Here is a 12,354-nt window from a genome sequence, read left to right as displayed (position 1 = left end):
GGTTTCACAAATGGATAATGTGAGATTTATTGCTGTTGAGATATTTCCTCCCAAACAGAATTTAAGTTACAGTGCCTAAGCAGAAACTCAAATATGTTTGGCTTCAAAGATGGCAGACTGCTTCAGGAATTAATTCACATCCATAAAGGGCTGGAATTGTTGCTGAAGGGATATTAACTCCTTCTGGCTTATAACATACTAGCTCATATGCAGCCTGCTTGCAAAAACTGTCTCCTAAGAACCTCAAAACAACTATGTAAGGAGGACATTACTATCCTAATTTTAGTGAAAAAACTGAGGCATAGTGACTGTAAAACCTAGATCCACACATGAGTCTGTCTTTTTCAGTAAAATATATAATAGTACCAGTGTGGTACCTTCATATGTAAGAAAATATATTGTTTTCCAGAAAAGAGACATCAGAATAAAATTAGGTTAATTTTTATGTCACATATTTTACATAGAGGTAGAAAATAGAAAATGCCTAATATCTATGTTCCTAAATCAACATTTTTTATTTATGTAATATTATCAAATATTAGACATTCCACAGCTAGTTGGGATCCACTTAATTGAAGCAAAGTGCTTTAAAAATGAGGAAATATCTATTTTAAAATATTTAAGAACTCTAAAGTTTAAACAGCTACTTAGAAAAATCACATTTCCTCTAAGTCTACTGACTATTTCTCTGATACTAAGATACAATGCCATGATGAAGTAGCTCATTTCTACAGACTGCTAAACTGAAAAACAACTATTTCAGATCATGCTTTCAGGGCCATAGAATGGGACAGCCAAGAGAGAAGGCTGTGTTTATAACCCACAGTCCCACAATTCAGTCTCAAAGTATCCAAAGATCTTTCTTTCCCCCTTTGCTCACCCACTCATTCCTCTCTAGCCAAAGAGTTTGGGGTTGAAACTAAACCAGAACACATCACCATCATTATTTTTCCCCAAGTTGCTATTTAAGAAGTTTAGACATGCAGTTGCTTCATGTTGATGATGCTTGCTATTCTCCCTTGGGGAAAATAATCCGATGTAGTATTAAGACTGTCACTAAGAATTGTTCATGTATAATTTATACTCACAATTAAAAAGCATTTTTAACCAAGTGTCACAACACAGTGACAACTAAATTAGACTGTGATTTACATTACCATGTGCTGCTCTTGATTTAGTGTCACTCTAGAGAAATTGACAAACAGCCCGTGTAGAGCAAGGCACAGGTCTTAGTCAAGATAGGGCTCACTCCCAGGTGGGAATAAGGTGAAGGATAGTCAGTGCATGTTGCTGCCATTATGATTAATAATTAATATTAGAATATGTACAGCAATAGAAGTGCAGCCCTTTTAGTAATTGTATAAGACTACTCAAATAGACATAAAGTAAATTCTTTTTACAAAATAATTAAAATGAAAATGAGTAAGTAACTGTAGAGAAACAAAACATAAATATTTTATTTAATGTCTGAAGTTTTTTGTAAAGATGGAATCTTGCTCTGTTGTCCAAGCCTCAAGCAATCCTCCCACCTAGGCCTTCCAAAGTGCTGGGATTACTGACAGAATTACTGGCCCAACTCTTTCTCTTAAATATGATGAAATAAAAGTTAAATAAGTCAAGTGACAAAGTTGGTACTGAATCCCAAAACAGCTTCAAGTGCATTTTCAAAGGGGCCTATTGTCACACCATGAGTTGAAAGAGTTCTAAGGGATTTGTGTGTTTATTTGGGATATGTCTGGCAAAGACTGACTTATTCTTTTTTCATGGAAATTCAAGGATAAAATAAAATATATAAATTAAAAGCCAAGGATACAAGGCATGAAATAACATGGATATTCTGGAGAAATCACATGACTAAATAAAGGACATCATAATAGAAATGGAAAACAAAACAGAACAAAAATGTGTTGTGGTGAAAGAAGTGACCTGGAATATTAAAAGTCAGACAGAACACTGTAATGGCTACATGAGCTCCAACTAGACACCTTTATAAGTGACAACTGTAAAATCTGGACACAAGATCTTGAAGCAGCTACTAGAATTTAAAAATAAATTAATACAAATTCTTCTGTGGTGTCCATGTTCAAAAGAGGAGTTATATTTGCGTTCACTCTTTCTAGCCTGGGAGTAGGGACTATTGGCAGTCATACATGAGCAGAACCCCTTGTGTGAAAAAAGCCCCAATTATCTGGTCTAGGAAATCAAAATACTGAGTCATGACAACGCTGTTTTCTGGAAAAGGGGCAGGGGAGTATCTAGAAGAGGAATATCTGGAGAGGGCATCCCCAAATTTAATCTACCTGCATCTCTGATAGACCTCTGAGTCACGTATGTGTAGAGCCAATTCAATGCAGTTTAGCTAAGGCAAAGGATCTCAAGTGAGGACTGAGTTGCTGTCCAAGACTAAGACAAAACAAAGCAAACTAACTGAAAATTACTCATGGAAGAAGAGAGTATCCAGTCTCCACGGCTTAATATTCATGATGTCTGTGATAAAATACAGTCTTATGTGATATAAGAGAATTATGAATAAAGAGCTCATTCTTAAAATTAAAAAGAAAGAAAGTGAAGCCATTTCTGAAATAGATGACTTAGATACTGAAATTAGTAGGAAAGAAATTTAAAGTCACTATTTTGACTATACTCAATTATATAAAAGAAAATATTTCTTCACTTAATGAAAGATGAGAAATACAAGCAAAGAACTAATAATGATTAAAAAGACCAAATGAATCTTGATTTTTTTTTTTTTTTTTTTTTTTTTTTTGAGACGGAGTCTTGCTCTGTAGCCCGGGCTGGAGTGCAGTGGCCGGATCTCAGCTCACTGCAAGCTCCGCCTCCCGGGTTCACGCCATTCTCCTGCCTCAGCCTCCAGAGTAGCTGGGACTACAGGCGCCCGCCACCTCGCCCGGCTAGTTTTTTGTATTTTTAGTAGAGACGGGGTTTCACGGTGTTAGCCAGGATGGTCTCGATCTCCTGACCTCGTGATCCGCCCGTCTCGGCCTCCCAAAGTGCTGGGATTACAGGCTTCAGCCACCGCGCCCGGCCATGAATCTTGATTTTTAAAAATGCAATAGTGAAAGAAAAACACAGAAAACAAAATGACTAAATACATTTAATAGCAGAATGGTGTCAGCAGAGGAACAAGTCAGTAAACCTGAAAATAGATCAACAGAAATTACCCAAGCTATAGGAGAAAAAATGCTGAAATGTAAATAAACAGAGCCTCCAAATATTATTAGATGCTAAATAACCTAACATAAGTGTCATTGGTTGTCCATCAGGAAAAAGAGGGAAAGGTATAAATATATTTAAAATGTAATGGCTGAAATTTTCTAAAATTTGAATAAAGATTTATATTACAGCTTTAGTGAAGAATACTTAAAATGAAAAATATCTGGGTAAGCATAACATTCTGTTTTAATTATTTATTTTATTCTTTCCTTAATTTATTAATACTGCATTTTACTGTTTAAAGTAAAACCGTAATCATTGTCTTATAAACATTTATAACACATATAAATCTGACACACATGACAACAATAGCCTCAATCATGGCTGGGAATAAACTGACTTATACGGTGCCTAGATTTCTGTATTTTTTAGGAAATGATAGTACATTAATTCTAAGTAGACGGTTGTCATAGTCTCTCCATCCTACTATAACAAAATATCATAAACTGGATGGCTTATACATGACAACAATTTATTTCTGACAGTTCTGGAGCCTAGGAAGTTCAAGTTCAACATGTTGGCAGATTTGTTGTCTGGTAAAAGCCAGCTTTCCAATTCACAGACAGCATGTTCTCACTGTGCCTTCATGTGGTGGAAAGGATAAGAGGTCTCTCTTGGCCTGTTTCATAACACTAATCCCATTCAGGATGGCTCTGCCCACATGGCCTAATCACCTCCTGAAGGCCCCACCTCCTAATACCATGACCTGGGGATTAAGATTTTATTGTATGAATTTGTGGGAGACACAAGCATTCAGTCTGCATCAACTATGAAAATTAAGAATGTAGACTGTAATCTATTATACAACCAATAGGAAATTAATAGAGAGGTATAGTTTAAAATCAATCAAAAAATTAAAATTTAATTCTAAAATTTGTACAAACTAAGAAAAGCCAAGGAAGGAAAAACAAAAGCCAAATCGGAAAAATTATGAAATAAATAATAAAGTAATAGACCCCAATCCAATTACAATAAATTATATTAAATATTAATTAACCTAAAATCGCAATAAAAATGTACAGACCTCATTTTTATCTAAATAAATGAGAAAAAGAATAGAAAATAAAGCATAAGTTAGAGACAAAAGAAAAAATCCAGAAATTGAGAACAGAAGAACAATAAAAATAAGTTATTAAAACCAAAGGATCATGGACTCTTGTCAAGGATGCCAAGTTAATTCAGGGTGGAATGGATAGTCTTTTCAACAAATGGTGACAGAAAATAGGCATTCATATGTAAAATAAGGAACCTCTACACTTATCTTATTCATTACACAAAAATTCACTTGACAATCTTTAAATAAAAGATTGTAGAATCAAAGTGCTAGAATATATATTGTCAATAAGAAGACATAGTGGAAAATATTTGTGGCACTGTGTTAGGCAAGATTTCTTGAAGATCATAGATACAAACACATGCAATGGAGGGAAATAAATGGTTGAATGGACTTTATCAAAATTAAAATCTATTATTCTTTGACAATTCACAATTAAAAAAAATAAAAGGCAGCTGGGCGTGGTGACTGGTCTGCAATCCCAGCACTTTCGGAGACTGAGGCATGTGGATCACAAGGTCAGGAGTACAAGACCATCCTGGCCAAGACAGTGAAACCCCGTCTGTACTAAAAATGCAAAAAAAATTAGCTGGACATGGTGGCGAGAGCCTGTAATCCCAGCTACTTGGGAGGCTGAGGAAGAGAATTGTTTGAATTCAGGAGGCAGAGGCTGCAGTGAACCGAGATCGTGCCACTGCACTCCAGCCTGGGTGTCAGAGTGAGACTCCATCTCAAAAATAAATAAATAAATAGAAATTCAAAGGCTAGGAACAAATGTTTTCAAAACTATATCTGACAAAGGATCATTTCCAAAATATATAAACAATACTTATGATTCAGTAAGACAACTCAATTTAAAAATGGATCAGTTTTGAATGTGACATTTGACAAAAGACATATGAAAGGTAAATAAGCATCAGAAAAGCTGTTCACTGTCACTATCCATCACAGAAATGCAGTTTAAATTTACAATGTCTTACCCATATGAATTATCAAAAATGAAAAGACTTACAATACCAAGTGCTGGTAAGGTATGGAGGAAATAAATTCTCATACATTGCTGATAGAAACACAAAATTATACAGCCAGGAAGTAGTTTGGCATTTAATCACACACTTACCATGTGATTCAACAATCTTATTCCTAGGTATTTACCCAAGAGAAATGCAGACATATACCTATAAAAAGATGTATGTGAATGCCCTTAAAACTATTACCTGTAATAACTAACAACTAGAGACACAAATATCCATCAACTAGTGAATGATAAATAAATTGTTATATTTATATTATCATACACTAATCAGCAGTAAAAAAAAAAAAAATCAAAGTACTGGTACATAAACAACCTGTATGAATCACAAAAGTATCAGCTTATGTAAGGATGCCAGAAGAATGATGAAAACACTCCATTTGTCCATATTTTTGATATTCTAGAAAAAAAAATTATAGGTATAGAAATAAATCCATCAGTAGCCTGGAGCTGGGAGTTGGGATTGAGTGCAAAATATAAAAGGTGGTTTTATTTTTTTTTTCTTTTTATGGGGTTCTAGAAATGTTTGATACCTTAACTGTGTTCATAGTTACATGATAATGTACAACTGCCAAAATGCATCCGAATGTTCACCTAGTGGATAATTTTGTATACAAATTGTATCACAATAAACTGATTTATTATTGTTCCCCATGGGGAACAATAAACTATTTGCATGAACATAGTCTTGGTATTAAAGCAGCAAGCAATTGAGTTTCAATATAGATTTCTTTATTCTGTTTTTGTTTTGTAGTCAAACACCATATATTTAGTGAATATATTTGGGGCATTTTATCATTTTAATTTCTGATCATTTTACCAATGGAAATTGTACTTTTAGTATTACTAGTATTTAAATATTTATAACAATTAATTTTTAAATCATTTAAAGATGAAAACATTTTCCAGTAGATTTCAAATGTTCAGAATTTGAATTAAAATGTTATTAGCACTGAAAAGTTACTGTTTGTGTTACCCCACAGCAAAAGCTTCCAAGTTGGTTACCCCAATGACTAGAAGCATTTAAAAATATATTTTTATTCTCATTCAAAGTATTTCAATCTTCTGGTTACGTTATGGCTTTGTGTGTTTACAGTTTATTCTACATTGGTGAACCAGAAACCCAACTTTTTATCAAATCAGCTCTGAGTCTAGAAATAAAATTAGAAAACTAATAAAAGTAGAGATATCAGGGCTCTTGCCATTTTTCTAGCAGCAGGAAAATTTAGTGTATTATGGTCTAGTATTACAGATATGAAAATAGATGGCAAAATTTATATTACAGATTCCATTTTGAGAAAATATAACTCAGACACATGCTTTCCTGAAATTCACCATTTAGAATTGATCACAGTTAAATCACATATTTATGTATGCTATACATAGAATAAAGAAAAAAGCTAATTGCTAGGAATCTAAATTTGAAAACCCTATTATTTGAGTGTCATCTGCTAATATTTGGACTTCTTTATAAGAAGAAACTCAAAAGCAGCCCATTATAAAAATATGGAGAATTCATGCTAAAAACCATTTCATTTATTGCATTGTCTTTCTTAACACAATTAATTTAAAGCATATCATTGTGCATGTAATTGTTTCAACAATTTCTTATTGTACTTGATTATAAAAGTTATTCTCTTCCACACCCTACCTCCCTCTATGTTTTTGTCATTTGATAAGTCAAGACCTCTTTTTGTAATATGAATGCATAAGATGGAAGGACCATTTTATTCTTTGACTTCTGTTCTGCATATATCAAATATTTCTATGATCTTAGTAAACTAAATGAGGGTTATGGAGTATTGTGTCTCCATAACAACAATTATTGAATAAAAGGACTATTTTCATCCTCCAAACAAATATTTATGTCATGTCATATTTATTATAGAAAATTTATTATAAAATAGCTGGGGTTCATCATCTTGGGTTTAAGTAGAAAAATGTTTTCAGCAGTTATCAATTTTTTCATGAATACACAATTCATGCTAAAATTTTCACATATTTAAAATCACCCCATAAGTCTCATGCTTACTGTTATTTTATTTATTTATTTATTTATTTATTTTTGAGACAGAATCTCACTCTGTTGCCCAGGCTGGAGTGCAGTGGCATGATCTCGGCTCACTGCAACCTCTGCCTCCCAGGTTCAAGCGATTCTCCTGCCTTAGCCTCCCGAGTAGCTGAGACTACAGGTATATGCCACCACGCCCAGATAATTTTATTTATATATATATATATATATATATATATTTTTTTTTAAGTAGAGACAGGGTTTCAACATGTTAACCAGTATGGTCTTGATCTCCTGAGCTCATGATCCACCTGCCTTGGCCTCCCAAAGAGCTGGGATTACAGGTGTGAGCCACCACGCCCAGCCTGCTTACTGCTGTTTTAAAACATTAGAAAACACATGATTTTTTCTGAATATTTCATAATCTGATTAAGGATATAGCACTTATATGTGAAAATAATTATTTAATTATTAATGATAAATATGCCCTTGGGTAAATGAAACAAGAAAATAATCAATTGAGATTGATGTTGGTTTTGAAATTACAAAAAACATAGGAGGTTCAAAATATAGGAAGAACCTCTTAAGGTTAAACTATTCCTCAAGAATTTTATAAATTATATCATCAAAAACAGATTAATAACTAAAATATTAGACTATGTTTCAGGAAATATGGGTTTGATTAAGAAGGCAATGGAAAATAATTGAGTTTAGTAATGATGAGAGCAGGATTTCAGAGCACAAAATGTCCAAAATAGGCCAGGAAGACTGACAATAAAGGAAGATAAATAGAGCTAATCTGAGACACTATTGCAGGGTGCTGAATTACCCTGATTTAAAGTTGGGGCCAAGAGAACAAGAAAGATTTGGAGTAGCAGTGATCATACTAGGCCTACTAAGAGAGGCAAAATTGATACTGCTTAAACCAGCAAATTCCTGCCTACCCTCTACCTCCAGACTATATTTAAGAAGATTGGGAAGGCAAGATACAGAATAAAATCTTGGGGACAAAAGACTACAGAGTACAACAGAGGGGGTAAAAAAATGATTGAGCCATTTTCCATATGTGGTAGCTAGATATTAGAAGCCCCTACCAAGGCCCTCTGAAGAACACACATAAACTTTTCCAGAGCTAGCACCTGGCCAACCTGACAAGCTGGCCAGAGAAGCCATGAAACAGCAGGGAAACAATGACAACTGAGGGAAGTTAAGTAAGGAAATATTTTTCTTTCCTCCTCCCCAACTCCCCTTCCTCATGTAATCAGAGCAATTATTCTTTGGAAATGGAGGTGGGCAGGAGGCATCTCAGGACCAGACCATGTTCATGCTTTCTTTATTTTTCTGCCTGCTAGAATGGGAGGAGAACAGAATAAACAGACAGCTTCAGATGCCTGGAGCTGCAGATGTGAACAGTGATGTTGAAGAGAGGCTGTCTGAATTTGAATTTGTTTTATAATTCTCAACTGGATTTTTAAAAGTATTTGGGAAATTGTAAAATTCATCCAATATATTAATCAAGAATTTTTCTAACTAGCTAAGAAGAGTGATTTGACATAATCATATGGGAAAAAAATTAATATTGTCTCACACCAAGTTTATAATATTCAACAAACTAATCTGAGGGAAACAAATCCGGATGAATGACTGGATATTGGACATAAAAGAAAGCAAAACTAAAACATGCATACAGCTCATCATTCTGATAGTCTTTAAGATTGTATTGCTATAGAATGTTTAGAGAGATAAGTGGGAAAGTTGCTAGTTTAATTTTATTTAAGTTTGTGAACTTCAAGAAGCAGTGTTATATAAGCAACAAGAAATACACAACTCAAGCCAGAGAGCTCTTAGCTAGAGATCTAGTTCCCATAGCTAAGAATCTAATTGAAGCCTTAGGAGGGATGAGTTGTGTGAAGTAAGACAAAGAAAATGATAAACAAAGCGATAAATCTTCCTTATTCAGGAGGTTGTAAAAAAACAGAGAGGTGGGAAAGTATATTATCACAGAGTGCAAGAAGTGTTAAATAGTAGAAATTCAGGTGTCTGCAAATTTGGAAGTGCAGTAAAAGTCAAGGAGGAGGATGAATGCTGGATTTCATCATCTTCAAGAGCAGATTCATTACATGAATGAGACTAGAGGCACCATTGGCAATTTGATGACAGGTGAGGACATTCAGTGACTTCACCAAGGAGGTTGACTCTGAAAGCAAGGAGAATCAGCAAGTAATGTTTTGAAGGGACACAAGAATCAGGACAGATGATGTGTGGAAAAGAGATGAATGAAAGAAACAAGCTGGCAATAGCCAGCGGAGCAAGGGAGTAGAGAAGTCATCAGTGAGAGGGTAGGGAAGCCGGTCATCAAAAGAAGACAAGTGGTACCTTCAGGATATGAATTTTCAGTGTTTAGAATTTTCTCTCTCATAGGGCTATTATTCACTAATATTGAAGGAGGAAAGATATGAATAGATAGTATGGCTAATCTAGATGTGGACATTAATTGGATTATCTTGGAGGGACAGAAAATGGAAAGGATACTTTCCATATAGTAAATAGGATAGTTTTGAAATAATTGCTTCTAGTACCCTATCAGGAAGGTCAATATAGTTACTGGTATTGTTCTGAATTATATATTTTACCACAGTAGGGAGGAGAAACTATTTAAGAAGATAAACTCTATTATGTCATTCTGCATTACAATCATTACAACTATTCATGCAATCAAAGATGAAGAAGGAGTTTAAAAACATCAAATGGAAGCTCATATTCTAATTCAAGTGGAAGTAGTTAAGAACTTAGAGATTGATATCCCTTTGAAAATGAGAGGTGAAAGCTAAGAACCACAACTTTTCCTGAAATCATGAATTATTTTGTGCAGTCACAGTGATGATGATCATATTTTTAAGACATTTATACAGGGTAGAAATTATACTTTGAAACTACTGTATATTATTTAAGCCACAGATGATCCAGGGTTATAAAAGAGAGAAAATCAGCAACATGGTCTTGTGATAAAATATTCTATCATTTGATGCTGGCTTTCACCTTGAAATGTGATCTATGAAAGATCATCTTACTTCTATTTTCATGACCTCATCCAATCTTAAAAGTAAACATTATGAGCTTAGTTACTAAGCTCTTGCACATAATGTTATAGGACACAGAAAATAAATTATTGTTAAGCATTTTGTACAAGCCAAAGGTCTAATGTAACTGAGGACAGAAGAAAAATCCATGAATAGAAAGCTTGCCAATGTTATTTTACAAATATTTGACTCGAAAGTTTGCATTAGACCTTTGAAAATAAAGAATAGGAAGTCTAGCAATTAGAAACAAATCTCCTTTGAAGGATCTTAACATGTTAGCATTTATAACTCCTTGTATTATATTAAAATGCTTTTCTATTTGTTAAAAACCATAATGAGTGTTTGATTGCATTGTAAACCATATCATTATCTTGTAAGTGTTCAGTATTTAAGCAGACTGCAGTTTGCTGTGGATTAAAATAATAGTCAAAACATCAAAGACAAACAATGTGACTATTTTCTCTATTTGGATATGATTTTGAAATGCTGGCAATGGCTTTGATTTTTGGAATATGAACAGTAATTGTGAAGATTTTTAATGTATCAATATAATAACAAATATGAATATATGAATAATGTCTTCTGCAAACTTTATTATAAGTCAATAGTCCTTTCCATTTTAAAATGGTATATTTCTTTTCTAGAAACATATAGCTAGCATAAAACTTTTTAGTAATCTACTGCTTTGCTTCAACCAAAAACAAAGCAGAACAAAATACTTAAAGAAAACTGTCATTAAGGCCGGGCGCGGTGGCTCACGCCTGTAATCCCAGCACTTTGGGAGGCCGAGGCGGGTGGATCACAAGGTCAGGAGATCGAGACCATCCTGGCTAACACTGTGAAACCCCGTCTCTACTAAAAATGCAAAAAAAAAAAAAAAAAAAAATTAGCCGGGCGAGGCGGCGGGCGCCTGTAGTCCCAGCTACTCGGGAGGCTGAGGCAGGAGAATGGCGTGAACCCGGGAGGCGGAGCTTGCAGTGAGCCGAGATCGCGCCACTGCACTCCAGCCTGGGCGACTAAGCGAGACTGTCTCAAAAAAAAAAAAAAAAAAAAAAAAAAGAAAACTGTCATTAAACCATTGTTTATCCTCCTCCCCTTTACATTTTTTACCTTCTTCTTTTTAATAATCTGAATTGTGCTAATTTTTTACCCATATGTGCAGATTTTTCAATGTTTTGAAAGTAGGTTTTGTACCACATGGGAGAAAACTGTCACACAATGGCAAAGTAGAATCAGGCAAATAGATTGAAAGAAAAACTGGTGATGAAGAAAGAAGACCCAACCAATAACAACGGTATAATAGATAAATTATCCTTATTCTTTTGATGTGAGTTTTAAAATTTGGAGTTATTTATAGTTTGGAAGTGTCCTCTTTTAATCATTAAAGCACCCTATAAAATTAAAGGCTAAAGACCCAAGTTATAAATGACAGAAGTCTACACTCTTTTTTTAAAAAAGCAGTTTATGTAACAGTGGAAAGAGATATCTATATAAGTATTAACCATCTTACCCTGTTCACCATTTTATAGATTTTGAAGGAATACAAGTTGGAACAAACATTAATAATTTGGCGTCAGACTTATACTTCTTATGGTTAACAATCCAAACTTGTAATATAACTCAATTAATTACAGCCACTTCAAAGTAACATTTACATAATATAATCATGTTTTATAAGAATGATTTTTTTTCTTAATCAACAGGTTGGTACTCATAATATTTATATACCATATTAGTGTTTCAAACAGCAGAATTTGCACTAAAACTATTCAATGATTTTTTACGGTAATGCTATAAACACTTTTAGTTATTCAAAATTTGCATTTGGTTGGACTTTCTTTCAGTTCTTTAGTCACTGATACTCCTTAACAAATGATTCCTAATATATTCCAGTAATTCAAAGAGTAAAGGTACAATTTTAAGAGTCACTAATACCTCTGTT

At 33.9% G+C, this 12,354-nt stretch overlaps 1 protein-coding gene across 1 annotated transcript in view; it reads left to right on the top strand.

The window, feature by feature from the left end:
• The window catches only part of LOC105466678 (polypeptide N-acetylgalactosaminyltransferase like 6), a 1,213,852-nt gene that overhangs the window by 81,770 nt on the left and 1,119,728 nt on the right, over positions 1–12,354 (top strand). The window lies entirely within an intron of this gene.

The sequence above is a fragment of the Macaca nemestrina genome, chromosome 3 (genome assembly GCF_043159975.1).
Source record: "Macaca nemestrina isolate mMacNem1 chromosome 3, mMacNem.hap1, whole genome shotgun sequence".
Classification (NCBI taxonomy): domain Eukaryota; kingdom Metazoa; phylum Chordata; class Mammalia; order Primates; family Cercopithecidae; genus Macaca; species Macaca nemestrina.
The sequence above is the reverse complement of the archived record's forward strand: the minus strand, read 5'-3'. Positions and strand labels throughout refer to the sequence as shown.